Below are 20,115 nucleotides of genomic sequence, written 5' to 3' on the forward strand. Positions count from 1 at the left end.
TAAGAGACCAATAAGTCAAATAGTGTCTGAAAAAGCACTAGCACTAATGTTATTTTGAAAAGGAGTRTGTGTGTAGAAGAACAGACTTAAGAATTATTTCTTTATACATGCAGTCCTAAGTGCAGAATTAAGATTTATTTTGTCAGTTAAGACAGCTCTGACATAAGGAGTGATCAAAATCTAAAATACAGTGCTTTGCGATGAGCACAAGAACAGATGCCTGTTTTTCTTAAGGGTAAAAGATGAGGGAGAGCTTCTGTCTGAGAGCTTGCTGTTGTGCTGTTCTACTTGGTGCTGCTCWATTGGAGTGTAAACTTTGAAAAAAGTGAAATTTTCTAAAGTTATATCAATTAGACCTAACTAGGTCACTGTTGTTTTAGGAATTTTATTTTGCATTTCTTGCTAAARAATGGAGAGTTACAACTGTAAAACTGAATTTTAACTTGGGAGACTTTCAAGACTGTATTAAGATGCATGAAGTATGTCTTACTGAGAAACTTGAGTAGAAAATGCARCTGAGGAAGAACGCCACTGTTTGTTTCCATCTTTCAGCCTTCCTTCCAACCACTGAGTAGTTTCAGAAGGAAATGAGATGTTTCAGATCTTACAACATCTGATGTGTAAAAAATGGCCCTGCAATTAGMCTGTCCAATTTTAGTGCTGTTACGAGTGGCCCTACAAATTGGGAAGGGGAAAAATGTTGGTCAACAGTAGGTATAAATTCAGAAATTAAAGCTAAGGTGTGARTGTGTATACTTTCTCTGAAGATGTTACTTTTTTTGCCCTTGGAGYGCTGTTCACTTTTTTGACAGTTGGCTATAAAGTCACAGAAATTTCTTTTTGCCCTTTGATTCARTCTCTTGTCTCAGATCAAAGAGGGTTATGCATAATTGTATTCCCTTATTGACTGCTAGTAGAGACCTATATTAGATTTGCAGGAAYTCTTAAATAATTGCTTTAAGCTCAAAGAGAACGAGAGAAATTGGTTATAAAAACAAGCAAGACAATGTTTTCATGGTTTCTGCTGTTTCAAGTAAATAACAAACTATGTATTTAAAGAAAATGGTTTTCATGTTAGATGTTAAGAAGCTCAGTAGTGATGAAAAAGTTTAAGCAGTTAGTTTAAATTTTTAAAAGTTTAAGCTTAAACTGTCAAATACAGGRAAAAGTTAYGTGTTTTTATATAAGTATAGCAAAAAAGTTTCATTAGCCAGAAGTAGTTTATTAAAATCACAGTAAAATAGGGCAGACTTTGGGAAYGCTGCTTGGGAGAGGGGCGGGGGAGGAACAGGCCTTCAAAACTCACTGCATGTTACCAGGAAATACAGTTGGTTTCCTATTGCGGGAAGTCTTTAAGTCAAGTTTGGACCTCATAGTAAAACGTGAGGTCCAGGTACAGTGGTTAAGGAGCACTTTTTTTTTTTTTCTTTTTCCCCAGGAGTTAAACAGGAAGTTGTACTGAATGGTTGAGTTACAGCCTTTCTTAAGCTTGAAATGTAAAATTCCTTACAGAAACTGCAAAGCAGACGCACTTGAGGGTCTGTTTCATCTCATAGCTGAAGCAACATCTGTCAGAACCACTTGTTGGCTTGGACTGGAGTCGCATTCGTGAGTTACGAAGGAAGAACAGGGAGAGGAAGAAAAGTGGGTTGTTTTTTCTTTGTTTCTGTTCTCTAAAGGCAGTGAAAGTGGGAATTTGTGCTCTATGGTGACAGTGAATTCGATCACAGTAGTAGCTCATACCAATGTGAAGGTGGACAGGGAAGTATGCTGTGATTCCAGCTTGATTAGTCCAAGGTGGTAAGACCTGTCAGGAGCAATATGTGGTTTTGGGTTTGTTTTGCCTATTACTTCTTATGTACAGTGACACAGAGTTTATGGCTACCCATTATAACATTCCCTCTTAGTTCCACTGCCCATGATRGCACCTGAACAGCCTGGTGCTGAATTCAAATAGGGCAGATAATCTGCCCTCACTTTGGGGGTGGCAGTTGAAGGATGTCGGGATTCATCCCTCCTCAGGTTCTTAATGGCAAGTGAAGGCTTATGTGGCCAGACTGCTTCCAAAACACTGGCTTGAGTTAATCCTGTCCACAATGTCCGCAGAAAGTTCTTCTGTAGCCTCTTGGTTTTCAAAGGGACTGCCATGTAATTAGTGTGTTTTTTTTAAAAAAAAAAAAAAAAAAGTGTAGGGGTGCTGCCTACGTAATTGAGGCTTTGTGCAGTGTATCCTGCATGTGCCCTTGGGCGCAGGAATGTGTGTGGGGGGGTGTTGCATAGTTGGGCAGCGGGGTGGAGGTGTGTGTTGGTGGGGGGGCAGTACTTCCCTTGGTAGAGGGCATGCAAGTTGGACAGGGGGTTGCGAAGCTGGAAAGCTGTGTGGAAACAGCCTGCTGAAAGTAGAGTAGTTCCAGCAGAAACAGGTTGGGGAGAGTGGGGACCTGCCTCATTGCAAGGTTCCATTTGTGGTTTGGGGAATTGAAGAGTAATTAAAAATCTATTTTAAATTCAATCTAGGATAAGATGGGAGAAGCAGAAAGGCAGAAAACATTGAGCAAGCTGCAAATGGAAGACTAGTAGCAATGAACTAGTGTCATCTCCAGAGTCACTAAGAAGGAAAAGTGTAACAAGGTCAAAGAATGTGTAAGTTTAAAAGTGCATCAGGAGAGGGGATTGGGGACAAGGGATTCAATTAAAACACAAATTACTGTAAAGTAAGCAAATCTGACTTCAGAGTCTATTACCTAGAAGTCTGAGATACAATAGCCTTTTTGTGGAAGSCTTTGTTTTATGAAAGGAGTAGCAAATGTTTTATTACACCTTTGCAGTTGAAAAGAGGTTGTTGTTGATCTCCGTGATGAGCATGGGGCTAGGAATTAAGTACAAAAGGAAGATTTTCAGTCATCCAGGGATCTAAGGGATGCATCCTTAGATTCGTGTTGCTAACCCTTTGTTCAAAAGTCAAAGCATGTCTGTCATGTAAAAAGTAGTTTGAGTTCTTATGATTAAGATATGTTCAAGGCTTCTTTTCTTGCAGTTGCATTGGTAAGAGACTGGATGAACTCTGAAAAATGTAATTTTTGTGTAGTCATTTCTGGAGGTGATATGTCAAAATATTACAGGTTTCATCAATCTTGTATGGTAGAATAGTAGTATAATTCTAATGGTAGAAGCTCATGCCGTTATAAGGAAAAACCTGTGCTTTACATGTGAGAACGTTCTCTAAGCAGGTTGAAACAGCTGCTTGCAGCATGAGGAAAACAAAACAGTTGGCACAAAAGATCTTGTTAAATTTAGTGATAAATAAAAACTCTTAACTTTGGAGTTGTGGGAAGGTAGGAAGCATTAAGAAATTCCAGGGTACAAAGTTCATTTAATTCAGCTTAGACAAATTATGAATCATTGTAGTTCTATAGGAGTATATGCTGAACTTCCTCTTGAAAGGGTACGAATTGTAGAAACTGCAGACTGTAGTTTTATTGCAGTTGTATTTATTCTCTATTAGAAAGAGGTAATAATGACAGTGTCTGGGATATAGTAACGTGTAAAAACTGGAGTAAAGAGCAAAACCCAAGTAACTTCTCTTTAAGTTTATGGTAAGTTGAGAATCACTTCAGACTGTCCTGGAGCAGGGTGTAAAACCCCTTTCTCTTTTTCCACAGAGCTTTTACAGCAAATCAATAGTAACTTCCTGAGTCTGTGCCTTGTAATTAATCCTTCGGTATAACTGGCATCTGACATGCCTTTGAGACTCGTGTACTTTGTTCACTGTTGCAAGTTGTGCGTATTTACCCTTCTCATGACGAGTCATTCTTTTGAATGGCTTTGCACTATTAGGTGAGGTTTGTAGCTACATTTATTCTGCTTCTTTATAACTTTCCTCCTGCGGGCAAGGTACTTAAGCTGTTGTAACAACTTTGTCCCCACTTCCCCCATGTTTTTGTGTGTAATTTCTATTCTCTCTCATCTTTCAAGGCGGGATGAGGCCAGTTTATTATCATGGTAGCTGTTGGCCTCTGAAGAAAGTATACCAGAATGAGCCAAGGCCTCAGTCCAGAATTACTGGTGTTGGATGTGGCGCTGCATGTGAGAGAAATTATGTTTTCTTATTGCACTGATAGTTCTCTGGCCCACTTGCTCAAGCGGGATGCAAGTTAAGCTGATTTTGACAACTGCTGGGCCAGAGCTTCACACTTCTGACCAGATGGCCAGAAGAGCTACAAAACCTGTTTATGGCAGAAGTTCTGTTCCTGCTGCAAGTCAGTTCTGCAGGGTGAGGGGAAAATGTAGGCACCCAAAAGGGGAAGGATCATCCTTATTTCTATTAACTTTTGCTCTAAAAGATTCTAGTCTTTCAGCTGCTGCTTACAAAAATACTTTCTTTCCCTCCTTCCTTAAGAAACATGGAAGGAGAATACAAGACACTTCATCAGGTATTTTGTATAAAATAACTAGTCTGTTTACCTAGTGCTTAATTCCAGAAAACTTAATATGAGAAGATGAAGTGGTATGATGACAAATGTCTTGGCAGATAYCATGCTTTTCCTGAATAGATAAGCCATAATTCAGCTGGCAGGCCTCCAAAGGAGAAAATACTGTGCAGCTGTCAGCCTCTAGGGCTTCTGGGAAGATTTTGTGATTAATCTACATATTGATCTATCTCTTAAAAATGTAAATAAACTCTGCCTGTGCTGATCGGACATGAGCTGGTGGCAGTGCCTTGAGGCAGGTATGGCGGGGGGAGTTACGTCCTTTTGAACAAGCATAAATGCTGYTGCTCAGCAGCTATGGCTCTGTTCGTGGTTCTTCTGTAGACTGTGGGCACGCTGATCATTCCACACAACCAAAATGAATTTGAACTAAGACCTTTAGAAGCAAAGGCTAAGGTTGTCTATGCTTCTGGAACAATATGAATTTTAACTCCTCCATCTCCCCCAGGCTCCTACAGAGAAACAGTTGTCCAAGAGTGTTTCCTCGTTTGATTTAGTGGTAACTACTTGTGTTAGCTCGCAGGAGCTAACAGTGCCCRGTGAGCTGGATCGTGGCATTTTTTTTCAGTGCAGTGAACGCAGTCTGTTCCTCGAAGCATGTATGGTCATCCTAGTTGTATTTATATGGCTGCACAGGAACAGAAGATGATGCACAGTTCATGAAAAAGGATTTTACTTTTAGCCAGAAATTTGGTGGGCTAGCAAAACTGCAGCAGAGCTTTTATTGGAAGCCGAAGTTTTGTCTGAATCAGTCTCACTAGGAGACTTAAGTCATGGGATAGTGGGCTTTTTGCATCTCTGTTCAGCTTATATTTCTCATTCCCTTGGGGCACCAATAGAATCAGCCAAAATATCTGGAAGTTAGTTTCATTAAATTATCTTTGGGGGGAGAAAAACTGTTAAATTATTTTTACAAGTTATTCAAAAATCCTGAAGGAAGCAACGTTCTGAGAAATGCAGCTTTTGGTTTTGCAGTTATTCTTAAAACTTTTCTTGTGATCTTTTTCTTTCTTAGAAAAAGATGGTGATGGGAAAGGAGGTGTTGTATTACCAGGAGGAAAAACAGAACATCTTCATCTCTGGACCACAGGATGGTAGATTGGTGTCATCCTGTGTCTGGCCTAGGTAGGATGATGTAGTGATTTTTAGTTTTGCACTTAGTACAGTAAGACTTGCAATTCAGCAGCCATTACCTTAATACAAATTATCATGCCTCTGCTGTCTCACCCTTGCAGTGTTGATGAGTTATCATCTAGGAAGGAATCTAGTACTTCTGCAAATAGGTAGGTCACCTTAAAATTTACAGGCTGTAAACCTAGTGTGTTTCATGCAGTTGTATTCAATCTTAAGACTTTTCCAGATGTGTTTAGCTGTTTGTTGCAGATAAGTCAGACTCTCCAGTTTTTCTGCTCCTGGCATATTGTCTGTTGGCTAACTGTTTCCAGGAAGATAATATTGTCATGCTAATTCTTTAAATACAACTCTTGTAGTTATAAATTTTCAATAACTTACTGATGTCAGGACCACTGTCAGGAAGTGGCAATATGTAATACCTTGACAGATTAGTATTTCATACAAAAAAAAACTGTCTTTCAGTTGAAGTTTAGCTCCTGTGTGCAAGTTACTAAAAAAGACCTGCTTTACAGTAGGCCTAAAGAACTGCTTAAAAACTTAACACAGACACATGCAACAACTGGATTGTTTTTACTAGTAAAGTACCACTAATGTTGTGGTACTTTAGATTTGATTTACTAGTAAAGTACCACTAATGTTGTTTCATGAAAAACATCTAAGGTAGTAACCCATGCCTTGGTAAGCATTAATAATACTGTTTCTGGGCTTAAAGTATTAAAATGGAGGGGTGAGGAGAATTGATGAAGACGTGTCTTTTTGAACATGTTCTTGTTCGTATTTGGCTCCAAAAGCAGTGTGGCAAAGGATCTAAACATAATCAGTTGGAAACATGGTGGGTGAGAGTATATGAATCAGACACTTGCTGTCCTGGAGTGTGTCAGCTCTGCATTATAATTCTGTTCAGAGAATGTTCTTTGCATAGTAAAATGAGTGGGCAAATGTCGGGTTACTGACTGATCTTGGGCTTTGCACTGGCAGGTTATTTACCGTCATAGCAATTAGTGTTCCAGTGCCAGACTACAGGTTTGAACAGCCATCCTCACTGAGAGTTTCCCCAGAATGATTTACTCAGTTGCCTGTGTTGTAAGACCCCTTCTCCTTGTTGTGATGTCTGAAGGTCACTAAGACAGTTGAGTGTTGAAATAAAAGCCCGGTTCTTACTGAAATACTGGGTGGAAGGGGTATTTAAATGCATCTTTTTCAGTTGCAGAGAAAGATCCTTTCAAAATTAAAAGGCGAAGCTATGAAAACTATTTTTAAATTGCTTGCTGCAGCTGAAGATCATTTATAAACAACCTGCCTTATCAAACTCTTCACGTATTTAGTATAGTTTTGCTTTTTAATGTAGGCAGAAATAGGAAGGAATAGTCTGTCTTTTGGAGAGCAATTCAAGTTTTATAAAGGAAGCAGACATGCTAAGTGTTATTGTTTTATAGATGTTTTATAGATTTGAAGGCCAGAGCACATTACTTTGTGGTTTACAACAGTGTTGGATTTAGGGTAAAGACCAAGTTGGATGAAAGGTCCAGCGCTTATTATGTTGCACCTCACCTTACAGAAATACTCCAATTTCATGCTCTCATCTGCTCTGCAGGCTGAAAATGTATCTGTGAGGCAGGTCTGGCCTTCTTGCTTATACTAGCCAATTGTAAAGACTATTTATGAAAAAAGCGTGTATGATTGCAAAAAGTGAAAATCAATATTAATAGTATTTTCCAGCTGCTTATTTAGATCATGACTTAAAGTAGAATTACTTGAAACATCATGGGAATCCTTAGAAGTATCAACTGTAGTCAGTACCTAAGATCAGATTTTAATTTAGTCACAGGGTACACATGTGCTCTGTTTGTTCTCTGGCATACCCTGCAAAATTAGGCATGCCTGTAGAAGGTGAGGGATTTTTAACAGACTTCTGTTTTTATGTGTAACTGAGTCATGCCTGGAGCAGCATATAATGCCACAGAGCTTTAGGGTCATAATTAAGTATGCCAGTTGTCCTATTTATTTCCACATACGTAGCACTGAACAATCCCTGATGTTGTGCTGTAATATCAAATAAGAAGAGAAAGGAAAATGAGCAGGGTGAGAAATAAGCTGAACGTGTGTTTTAAAGAACAAAACTTACAGAACTAGCTAGAGCATGTTTGGCAAATAGTATGAATGTCTCTTGAAAGAAAGCAACATAATCAAGGGTATAAGGCAGAGAATAGAAACTCTTGACAGGAGTTAAAAAAAAAAAAAAAAAAAAAAGCCTCAGCTACTGCCCATTAAGAAGGAATGGCAGGGATAAACCTTGGAAGGAAGGAAGTTGAGTCTTTAGCATAAAGACAAGGGTTTACATAATAGACCTATGGAGACTCTTGGTGATGGAGAGAAGAAGGGGCAGAGCTAGTGAATCCGCAAATAACTCAACCCCTTGCTGCTCTAGCAGGAGATGAGTGCCTGAAAATGGGGAGACTTCTAGCCATAAAGAAAGGCGTTAACTGAGCAGAACGGTCTCACAAAAATCATAAATGAAAAATTTTAGTTTTTTCATCTGGCATATTAAAAATATAAACATTGAAATGCAGAATAAGCATATAGTGAGCTCAGAAAAAGAGTTTTGACTGTTTCTCATTGGAGAGGCTACATTTTTATTTCCAATAATATTTATTTTGTGGGTTACTGTTAAACCATCCTGTTTGCATGGTTATTACCTATATATGGTTATGCCAAGTAACAAAGTTAACATTCTGCCAGGAAATCAGGACCTTTTTTTTGCCTTTTTCTTTTGGCAAACCAAAGCAATACAGCTCTTGAAAAATAACTTTGTCTTGTTCAGTGCACAATTTCTATTCCTAACAGATAAAGCAGACTTAATTGAACTACAAGTATGTATAGTGATACATCATAAAACACACGGGAAAATCACCACAGTTATTCCCTTTCTAGCTTTCAGACTCCATGTACTATGCCTGCTGCCTCATCTTTCCCAGACATTTTGGGAGGGTCTTAGTTTCTTTAAAAAAAAAAAAATTTGTGGCACACACAACAGATTTGGCCTGAATCCACTCAGAAAGATCCTCACTGACTTTGGCAAGACCAGAATTTAAAATGAGATGCTGTGATTTCTTAGGTTTTCACAGTGATAACAATTAGATATAGTAATTAAAGACTTCCAGATTTAAGTGAAGTTTGATTCAAATTCACAGGGCAGTAGACTGAACTTGCAGAATTAGTAGGGTTTGTTGTTGTTGTTTTACTTTAGCTCTTAGATGTATTGAAAATGTCTTACTGCTAACAGCTAGAGTCGCTTTGCAGTGTTAGTTATCTCCCTGTATTGGGCAATGTCCTTCTATATATGTATGAGCTTGCCTAGAATTTCCCCAGTGTGATGGAGATAAAATACTGTAGTTTGAGGTGCTTACCTGGTTGAGCACTACAGTTACTCAAGCAGCCTGATTGAATATTGCAGAGAAACAACTCCTCCACCTATCTTTTTTCCTGCCTTTTTGACATGTTGGATGTCCTGCTGATCTTAGCAAGTAGATTGACTAACCCATGCATGTTCTACCTACGTGCTCTGTTTAGGTTGAATTTTTTTGTTTTCTTGGGAAAAGATCATGTCTACTTGTTCTATCGGTGCAAAGATTTAGCTTAGCTGGTAGAAATTTCTATATGCTGGATATTGTGAAGGAAAAAATGAAACATGACAGAAAACTGCCTTGTTGCTGTCATCTTTTAATTGCTATCTCAACAATTGAGAGCTGAGTGCTGAGCTATACCTTCAGTACAGCTTGACTACCTGTGCTAACCTCCTTGTGTTCCTGGTAGCTTTGCTGACAGTGAATACCACCTAGCCTGCTTTTCTCTTTAGTTGTTAAAGCTTGGCTTAATACCTGGAAGAATTAAAATAGTTTGGCAGATCACGTATTTAAAAATCTCATTTTCTTTTCCTCCCCCGTCTGCAGCTTTGCTGTCATGTGGTACTGGAGGAAGAGGTAACTACCATTGTCTTGGTAAGAGTATCATTTAGGCTAGAAAGCTGAGAGTTTCAGCCTTAATTTTGTGTGGTATAGTACCTTAGACAGGAGAGTCGTTTGCCACCTTGTTAAAATTAGGTGAGTACTTTACTGGACAAGAATGGACAGAAAAGGCACTCAAGGGTTTTCCTGAGTTGAGGTCGAAGGACTGTGTTACAGCTTCCACAAGTGCATGTTTGAAATGCTTTAGTCGCAAATAAGCTGTCTGCTAAAATGGAAGCTTACTGATGGAACTGAAAAGATTATTTCAGGAAAGCAATTCGGAAGAGATTAAGCTGTTATCAGCTTAGATTTTATCCTATATTCTTCCCAGTTCAGAGTACATCTAAAGCAATTTAATGTTTCTTTTGGAGCACTGAAGTCCTAAATTTGATTTAGTCAATAAAATGGATTGTATAGATGTTTCGAAGTCAAAAATTCTTCCTATAGCAATTCTGGTTTAAATGTAACAATTTATTTGTAAAATACTGAAACAAAGTCAAATTTGGTTATAGTAATGACTGCTCTCCCATTAGAGGGGAGTATAAAACTTCTCTACAAATTTTACTGATTTTTAAAAGTGCATGATTAAGGCTTATCTGTATGTTTGAGCTCTTGATAAGAAGCCCAAGAACAAAAGCAACACTAAAGCTGGCTTGTTCCTTTTTTCTCTTTTCTTCTACTTTGTCACTGACTGAACTGTAAAAGTACTTTCCGAGAGGCTTAGCAGCATTATGAACCGGAAACCATACCGTGTTCTGAGATGTGCTAATGGTAAAGCAAGACTGTTCATAAAGTGCTTTGAAGATAATGCTACCTGTAGCCACATGTTTCATCTTGTAGGCTTGGTAATGTCAGCTTTGGCAAAAAAGACTGTTAAGCATTAGCAAATCTCACAATATTTGGTGATCACAAGGTAGTAATGTAGAAATAACAAGGCTGGTTTCAGCTAAAACTGGTAGATAAAAGGATGATTTGATTTGGAAGGTTGGCAGTCCAGCACAAGAAGGAAAACAAATCTAGAACCTTAAATGTGAACTTCTGAATTTGCATGTGATGGGAGTGTACATGTATGCTATGTGTCAGAGTGAAGCCTCCTTTCTCATTGCAGTTTCAAGCATGAGCYGCTTGCAGATACTACTTGTACCTCAGAAGCTGCCTGACCCTCACAGCTTATTCTCTCAATTGGGAACCAGATCATCTCAAAGTGAGCTGATGCTGCCAAACCTAAATTTCTGCCTGACGTAGGAGACTGTCAGCTCTGCAGCTTGTCCCTACTTCAAAGTTTTTTTCAATACATTCTCTCTGAACTTTGGTACTGTGTTGAATTTGATGGACTACTTTATCTTGACTGTTAAAAGGAGTCTCTTAAGACTTAATTATGCAGATACAATAGATACTGAGAAGTTAATAATAAACTCAGATATGCAGCTTAGCCAGGTGTCTTGTTAATTATGTTAATGTCACATTGAAAATTGCTGTGATTTAAGCACTACAGGTTTGTTTTGCCTTTTCTAGTTACCTGTCCACACAGCTTCATTTTTAAGTGCTTTCTGCCTTTGCAAGCACACAAAAGAGCACATGAGGTCAGCTAAGGAAGCTGCTGTAGAACTACAGGACCCAGCTGCAAGGTGAGACTATGCCTCAGAGCATCCTCTTTCTTCAGTCCTCAAAGCCAGACTCTCCATATTAACTGGAAGGACTCTCTTTAATGTAAGTTAATTGCTGCTTGATTTGCCAGTCAGCCACTTCCCGTAGTAGGGAGGGCTGTTTCTTCCCATCCCTTGAAGGGCAATACAAAGGCCAAATCTCCACCCATCCCGAACACAACATTCCTTCTGATCTACCTTATAAAAAAGTAAGACTCTGCTGGAGGCAGAGCAGAACACTACTTTGCTTGCAGTGTCATTGGAAAAGCCTCCTGACTAGCTGAAAGGATGAAGCTGCTGGCACTCTGTAGCTTCTTGTTTGTCTTACTTCTGTGCTTCAACACCTTCACCGTAGAAGGTACAGTACATTCTTCTAATGCAACTGCCTTGTTTCTTTTTCTGTTCTTTCCTCTTGTGATATAAAAAAAAATACTTATTCTCGTATGTTGATTTAATTCTAGAAAACAAAACTTGACAATTGAGAAGGAAGAGCAAGAATTTAGAGCTACCAAGTGTGGCTGTGTATCAGTACTTCGTTTGGCTTTCACAATAGTGTTTCCTCTCACTTGAAGAGGCCTCTTTTACTACCTGTTGCATGTAGTTCAGCATGATTAATTTTCCTGAAATTAATCCTTCCTCTGAAAAGAATTCATGTTATTCTTCAACAAATATCCATCTGACAATATAAGAATATTTCTTACTAATCAGGAAGTACATTAATGGATATAGCTGCTATCCTCATGGGACAAGAGAGTATGAAGCCAAGTAAGATACCTAGAACTGGAATAAATGAGAAATCCTTCACTGAAGGAATTCTTTACTGTGGGCATAGCTCTTCTGACCCTCAGTCAGAAAAACTGTTATGTGGGGTTGTTTTTTCACCTACTGATGGTACATGTTTTAATTACTATATTACTTTGTGCTGCTCAGCATTTTGCAGTATTTCAAAGCACAGAGCTTCACAAAGTAGTTTTAAAATTTAAAAGTTGGATCTTGTCTTTCTGCTGCAAGGCATTTGGAGATGTCATTGTGGATTTGCAAGGAGGCTACAGGAGTACAGGGAATGTGGCAGGATTTTTAATCTGAAAGGTGTTTTAACTTCTGTAGCTATCTGTTCAACTCCTTAATGTTTGGGGTTGTAAATCTCATGATTGTTCCACACTATTTAGCTTTTACATGGATGTAGAGAATGAATGAGATAAGGAAAGACAAATGTCCAAAGGTCAGTGGCAGCAGATCTGCTGTGCTTCATATTTTCTAGGAACCTCATAGGAATCACTTTGTGTGTGTGTGTGTGTGTGTGTGTGTGTGTGTGACGAGAAATGAGTAGAAGCTGTCTTTAAGACTGGTCACATAAGCAGCCCTGTCTTTTTGTCTTTCTGCCTGTTAGAGAGTGAACACTAGGGAATTATCAGTGTATATGTACCTGAAGTATTTCTGCCCCTGCTTTGCATTTTTTTTTATTTATTCAGGCTTCCCAGTCCCCTTTGGGGGAACTTGAAGAAACAGTGCAAAGGGAGTTGCAGAAGGATCTCTAGAGGAGTCTTCAGGAGCATAGCAGGAAAGATGCGAGAAAACCACACCTGCTTAAAAACCCAAATGAAAACATGCAGGTTCCTGCAATAATGTTACCTTCTATTAGTGTGTGTCCTAGAGGTTTAGCCCTTCCCTATGTCAGAAAGGGGAGAGGAAATGTGAAAAGGACACTGTTTATCCATAAACATACTGACTGAAAGGACAGTTTCAGTAATGTGTGTGAGGTTGCCCAAAACCTCTTAAGCACATCACTATGCTTGAGTATAACTGGAGCAGAAGTGAGGGAACAGTCTGGGAGAAACTATAGCCACCTCTTACTGTTCCTTGAGGAAAAATACCCCTTTTCCAGTTGGGGTTAGCTAAGACAAATCAATGCTTCGCTTTAACACTCAGCCAGGCACCCTCACCCACACCTACTTATGCCTGCATTTGAAGGCATTGCCCAGTGTCTGTCCTTCCGTTCTTGTCCGTGTAGTTTGTTCTTGCTGCAGTACAGTGTTTCTCGCTCTAGCTTGGGTAGAAGAACCTGGGTGTGCGTTTTGTCATTTGAAACCTGTTAGGTTGGAATGAAGCAACACTGGTGAGAAACTCCAACCTCCTTGGATGCTAGAGCAGCTGCCATGGCTAGCTGCAGCTGTTGAGCCATACCACTGAGATTGCTGGAAACATTGAGCATATGTGATTCACAGTTTGCAGTCCTTTCTGCTCCATGGTCACTTCAGAACTGACCTTCCTTTTCTAATGTAGCTAGCACACTGTATCCAGCATTTGCTGTGCAATTAGTCTCACTTATTTAGATCTAGTACATAGGGAATAATAATCTATTCTACACCCTTGTGCATGTGACTACACACACTTTTAATTTTTATACTTTCATTAGGTAACCATGAAAACAGTGCAAAGTCTATTTATTGGGTTAAGATAGTTGAAATTCATTGTGTTGTCTGCCAGTGTGTGACATTTCGATGGGTGAGAATCTCCATGATGCATCTAATATACAGTATCCGCTAGCAGTGATGGGAAAGAACAAATTTATACCTGTTCTGTGCTAGGGATGAGGTGGTATGCACTGRCGAAAAATCAATCATGATGACCCTTTGTTTTGCAGATTGCCGTTCAAGGCTTTCAAATGCAAAGCAATAGTCAAAATGTTTGAGGAGTCTAGCCTGTTTGGTGAATGCACACAGATAACTCTGTCTTCTGTTTCTGTTGGTAATATATTATTTTTCACCCTTAGGTCGGAAGGTTAAAAAAGTCTGCTGCTCAAAACTACCCAAACTCAACAAAAAAGCACAGAAAGGTAATATCCACATTAATTCATCATCTATAATGATAACAGTTTGATGTTACTGTAGTTTTCATTTGTAAACTTCACAGGATTTTCCACACTGGTGAGAATTACCTTCATTGTATTACAAAAATAACTTTTTTCCTGAATCATCTTACATATCAGAGTTTGGATTGGGAAGAAATGAGAGTAGGGAAACCATTTAATGCTCACAGTGTAAAACAATAGTGAGAAGATAATCTGATGAAAACRCATTGTTTGTATCAGTTCCTGCTTTGTAGAAGGTCTTGCTTTTGTTTTGAGGGCAGGAAGAATAATACCATACTGTGGTTCCTTACTGAAAAAGAATAAAGAGAACCTGCAAAAGTGAAGAGCTTTGTGGTGGCTTTCCTTGGTCCATTATGTCACCATCTATTTGTGGCTGCATCCATCTCYGTATTCTATGAGAGAACAACCGAAGTATGATTCTGTAAATTCAAAAGAAAAATCAAGTTTTGTTCTAGGCTCAAGAACTGTGTGAGGTAGACACCCCTGCTTAGGACAAACTCTTAAGAACTACACAAGTAAGAGTACACAAGTACTTTGGAGTTACTTTTAGCCAGTGTTCCCTGGCTTAAGTGAGTGGAAGGCAAGGGCCATGCTGTAGTCTTTCAAGACCACCTGCTTTTAATGGGAAATACAGAAAAGCCATAGCCTTTAAAGTGAGGGCCAAGTGTTTTGCTTTCTAAGTTGTCTCATTTTTTTGGTAGGRACTTCAGATGGTGCATTTGTACTTCCATAAAGCCTTGATTATAGTTCCCTTTTTTCCTAACTTTACTGGTGTTGTGCTGAGAGCTGGGAATCTGATGCAAATACTTTTAGCTACAAGCTCAGCATTCACTCTAAAAATGCTCAGATTGCTTCTTTCTGTATGTCTATAGTTTCCCTGGTTTTAGTGAGACCCTGGTAAAAAGGTAAACCATGAGTAAGTCTAATAATACAATACTAGATATGCTCTTTAGATACCATTAAATATTACAGTAGCATTTATACATGGAAACCATGTATGTTCTGCAGAGTAATATTTTAAATTTTAGAAAATTTCTAATTTAGTTAAAAAGTTAGCTGGTACCTTTTATTAATCTTTAAAAATACAAAATTTGTGACTTTTGACTGCAGACGGATTGTGTCTTAGCTGAACCTGTCACTTTTCCAAAATACTGAGCTCTCATGAGATAAGCACAGCTATTACTTTTCAGTCTGAGGGACCTTCCACTGCCTGACAATGTAGCATGTGTTTCAGGCCTCCTTGTGCAGTGGGCACAAGCCCTTCTTGATTAGAACTGCTTCCGAACTAGAATATCTCCTTAAAAACAGGCCAGTTATTTCCCATGGGTAAAATACAGTGATACTGGTGTCCTAGGAGAGTATAGTACTCTTCTGAGTTGGGGGAGAAATGTATGAAGGAACCTATTAAAACCCTGTACATTCACCACAAAAATCTCCAAGAAGGGATTCTGGAATACTGTCCTCTGCAATATTACCTGATGATCTCTGTACCCAGTTTAACTGCTTGCCTACCAATAGGTATTATTACCATTACCATACAATTACCAGTAGGTTGCCTACCTCCTGTGGCTACCATCAAGTCTTCCCTAAATCAGGTATTGCCTTTTTTTTTATTATTATTATTTTTTGCTTCTGTTTATGCTGCACACCACTGCTCAACTCAGTTRCAGATCTGCTTATATAAAAATGCTTGATTTGAATCTTTGACTGCTTCTGGGACAGACCTTAAAACAAGCCTAGTGCAGCAATTGCCAGAAGTTAAACACACGAGTGTTTTGTGCTCGGTTCACTATTGGAACTAAATGATGYAGGCTTGCGCTTTGAATTGTTATTAGGATTCTGGGTGATGTTTATTTCCGTGTTGCTTTCTTTTCCAAGAGACTTCCTATAATCTGTAGGCGAGCACAGTGCTTTTAAGTGTTACTCTGCTCTGTTTTTSCTGCTAGACCTATGCAAAAATGGTTGCAAAGCTGCTTAAAAGGGTGCAGTTCCCTTCCTAAAGAGGGAGATAACCAAACCATACTGGCTACTGCTTTTGTAGTATCTCTGTTTCCTGAAACTTAGCTCTTTCTCCAAAGCAAAAATGATTGCTGCCCGAGAAAGCAAATACTTGGTGCAAATGTCAGCCTATGATTTCTTTCCAGGAAAGTTGGTGTCTGGTGATATGAAGGGGATGATATTATACAGTTAGCTGTGTAAAGTCTCAACTGTAAGACTTGAACTTTGAATAGTGTAGTTCTGCCACTTTTTCAGTGAGACCTTCACCTGTCTACAGACACTGCCAACAGCAGCAGCAAGTATCGTGGTACCTTTGGTGATTATGCGCCCTCTGTACAGGAAGAAAAGCTGCCAGGATTGAGTCATCTCCAGCAATCTAATGAGGAGAAGATTACCTCTTACYTCGTATCCCTTTTGTTTTCAGCTCACCAGTCACCTAAGCCTGCCCTAAGCCTGCCCATACAAACAAGGGGCAGCTCCACGTATTGAAGTTGTGTGCCATTCTAAGCATCTAATTGTCTTGTTTTCTCTCCTTTCCATCCTTGTCCTACAGGTATGAATCCCAAAATGACTCTGATGGCAATAAGGAAATATTGCAAGCCTTGTCCTCCAGTGATTCCTGGACCTCTTCCACAGTTGAAATGAGTAGACTCAGAGCAGGGTGAAGGGYATCTGCTTGCCAACACATTCAGTGCTTTACCTGGTTGAGGGTTCTCCTTTCACAAATTGGGCATGAGCGTATATTATTTTTGTTTGGGAAAAGTTTCATTTGGTGTAATGTTTTCTTCGTCAGRCTCCTTTATCTTGTTGATGTTAGCCCTGGCAACTGAAGGGTCAGRCAAAGCTGTCTGCCTGCCACTGGGCCTTGTGTCAGTTGTGTTCCATTCATCTGCACCATATCTTGCGTGTTTTTCCCCTCAAGAGGGTGAAGGAGGTTGCTGAAGAACTTTCCTCAGAATCACTTTGTTTTGCTTTTGTGGATTGCCTAAAGGGTGGAAAGGGCTGTTACTGTTTCTCGGTATCAATATATACAGTATATATGTCTGTTTAACCTTTTTAATGATTTTATATAGACAAAAATTTTGTTTGTAGCTGGCACATGATGACCTTGTTCCTGAATCCTTTGCTCTCAGTGCTTGCAATCCACTTGGAAGTAGATTTCTAGGAAATGGGAAGGAGCTCAGGCTTTATAGAAAAGAGCTGAAAAAATAGGAAAGCAGATARTTAACATTGTGGTGGAGGGCCAGATCCGAGTAGGGCAATAACTTTTCTTCCAGCATCTTCCCTGGGGTTTAAATCAAGCCCTAAAAGCAAAGGTGTCTGTCCTTAACTTCTCAGAATAATGTTATCAAGTGGTTGTTAAACAGTGTTCTGAGAAGGTGTTAAGACTTAAATAAGTCTGTTTTCCTCCTGAAGCTAGAGGGCAGCTGTTCTTCTAAGGCACCTGAATTGTGGTAACACCTCAGAATAAACAAAACTGAAGCTGGAGCATGAATAAAACAAATGCTAAGACTGATACCAAAGCTCTGAATAAGAGTAACAGAAGYTCCTTCTGCTAACGTCATAAGTAAGCACTGGGATCTTCGTTCATGTCTCCCATCCATTCCCCCGTGCTTCTACTTCTGTGCCTGTGGTGAGTTCCTGAGCCAGAATTACTTGGGTGCTAATAAACCTGRCTCTTCTTGTAGTAAATACGAGGTGTGGAAAGCTCTTTGCACTCTCAGTACTCAGTACTGCTGTTTCCCTAAGATTATTTCTTTATGATAGCAATGGTCTCATTGCCCTTCAGTGATTTGAGGGAGTTAAATGGGGAAAGGCATATGCTTGTTACAACCCCCACAGGCAAATGCAATTCCCAGGACTAAAGTTAATGGGCATTTATGTGTGGCTATGCTTTCTTATTGACAGTGTTTCTATTTTAGCAAGCAATTGCACTGAATTCTGGCTCTGCCATTCCTTTGTTATTATTTCTATTGCTTTTGAGATTAGATCTGACCATCAGCTTCCTAATTTTGAAGAGCTGTCCCTGCCTAGCAGTTTTATATCAAAGAAAAAGGAGCTTCAGGTCCTTGTAAACTTTGAGTCAGGAGGTTGGTGAAAGAACTGTTTGAATATTCTGCTGCTGCTCCCTGGGCAAATACATTTGTTTCTTTTTTTTCCTTTTTTTTTTTTTGTAGGTCACAGAAGAAATCTGTAGAATACAAGTGACAAGTAAATGTAAAATATGATTTTGTAGAGTAAATGGATTTGGAGCAGGGTTTGACTGTGTTAAATATGGCCATGTGTGTTTACAGATCTGTATAAAGAACTGCTGACAGGTATGGGGATTCTCTTCTCTAATGTGAACTTAAACATTTGTTTTAGATCTGAAAAATGCTAGATGATTCTTTCCCTGCCCCACAAACATCAGTTTCTTCAGGCAAAATGTTCTCTGGGGCTTATGCTATTGCTATCTGAGAGAACATTAGCAGTACTACAGAGATACTCTGTTCCTGAATCCCCCAAAGGCCCATCCTCTGATGCACCTGTGAGTATTTTTACTCACCTTGTTACCCAGACTGGCCTCAATATAAGKTAAGAGGGCTATTCAGATGAAAAATACTGCTTGTTTGAGGCCCTACTTGTGACTGAAACTGAAGCAGGAATTATCAGGCTATTTCAGCATGGATGTGACTGCTTTTGAAGCAGGCTTCTTACCTGGCCTGGAGGAACCTGGAGCTGATGTGTCAGCACCTGAAAGTGATTCTTCAACAGAAGTTTGACTGCTGTTTCCTGAGGCACTTTCCCCATGTGGTAGAACAGAGCTATAGTCTGATCATGGCTCCACTTATAACATGCCTGTTCTTCCTTTTGCTTTCCTTTCACTTCTATATATGTCTGGCACTACCTGAGGAGAAAATATGTTTACTCAGTGGCTTTTTCAAGTATAAAGATGTGCGTTTGTATAAAGAAGTAAATCAAGCTCGTCTGAGCTGACAGATGCATTTGTCTGTATCTTGTGTTCTTGTGTGCGTTCAGCTGTTGAGCATGAGAATTGCACAGCTTTCAACTTCCAATAAAGATATCTTTGAAGCATCTCTGTGCCTACCAGCATAGATGWTGGATCCTGATGGAGCCCTTTTCAACAGAGTGAGCCGTGTGACCCTCGCTCCACCAACTGACACYAAAGTAGTCTGTCTGATATGGCCCTGTGACAGGGAATTGTCAGGAGCACAGGAAGAACATTGCTGCTGACAGGGAATATTAGGGCAGTTTTGAGGTTTTCCATTGCTTCAGAATGGGTATTAAAAATAATTGCCTGTTTTTTCATACGAAATGAGCTCTCTAGCCTGTTTGGCCCCCAAATGATGTCAAGGTCTGTCTCCAGTTGAAGAATGCAAAATTTTCTCTGAAGAATTTTTGTCAAGCCCAAGTGTGGGCTGGGATGGCAACTTCTTGTGATTTATGTTTGCTCAAGAAAAATAAAATCCTATCTCTATACTAGACTTGTTCATGTGAAACAAAAGCAGAGGGTTAAACCTCTGCTCTTGTAGCTCTGTCTCATGAAAGTACTCTTACAGGATAACTACTGTTCTCCAAACTCATTGAGACTTAAAGGGCCATTGGATCAAGTTTGGAAATCTCATCTGGTACAGTCCCATCTGCCACTTCGCAGGAAAGCATTGCCAGATGGTAAATGCAGATTGGAGTTCCTATCCACTTTTCACTGAAGCTTATTCCAAGAAGAATTTGTCCAAAGCTTAGCAATGACTTTCTCCCCTCACTTGATGAAGATGAGGGGAAAACACTCTTATGGTCAGTCTTTTTCCCCAAAGCAGCCAGCTCTTTCCATTAGATCTGAGTAGTTGTCTCCATCACAACTAATTCTTCTGCAGAGGTCATCAACTATTTTAAATACTAGTGGGAAGCAAAGAGAGCTCCTTGCTTGYGCAAATTAAATGACACAAGGAATAGTGTTGGTTCCAATTCAC

General features: G+C 39.4%; 1 long non-coding RNA gene across 5 annotated transcripts; it reads left to right on the top strand.

The window, feature by feature from the left end:
- Positions 1-965: 965 nt before the first annotated feature.
- On the top strand, positions 966-19,219 carry LOC146585010 (uncharacterized). Of its 5 annotated transcripts, none has more exons than XR_014898080.1 (8): positions 966-4,086; positions 5,506-5,615; positions 5,726-5,773; positions 9,575-9,604; positions 10,737-10,832; positions 11,144-11,256; positions 14,048-14,110; positions 16,698-19,219. It is a non-coding gene; the product is annotated as an uncharacterized LOC146585010 (long non-coding RNA). The 5 variants fall into 5 exon arrangements; XR_014898079.1 differs by having other exon boundaries at positions 966-2,643; positions 3,976-4,086; positions 10,737-11,256; XR_014898078.1 differs by having other exon boundaries at positions 10,737-11,256.
- The last annotated feature ends 896 nt before the right edge of the window (positions 19,220-20,115 follow it).

Source organism: Rhea americana, unplaced genomic scaffold (assembly GCF_003343005.1).
Source record: "Rhea americana isolate MKP2758 unplaced genomic scaffold, rheAme1 scaffold_86, whole genome shotgun sequence".
NCBI classification, from domain to species: Eukaryota; Metazoa; Chordata; class Aves; order Rheiformes; family Rheidae; genus Rhea; species Rhea americana.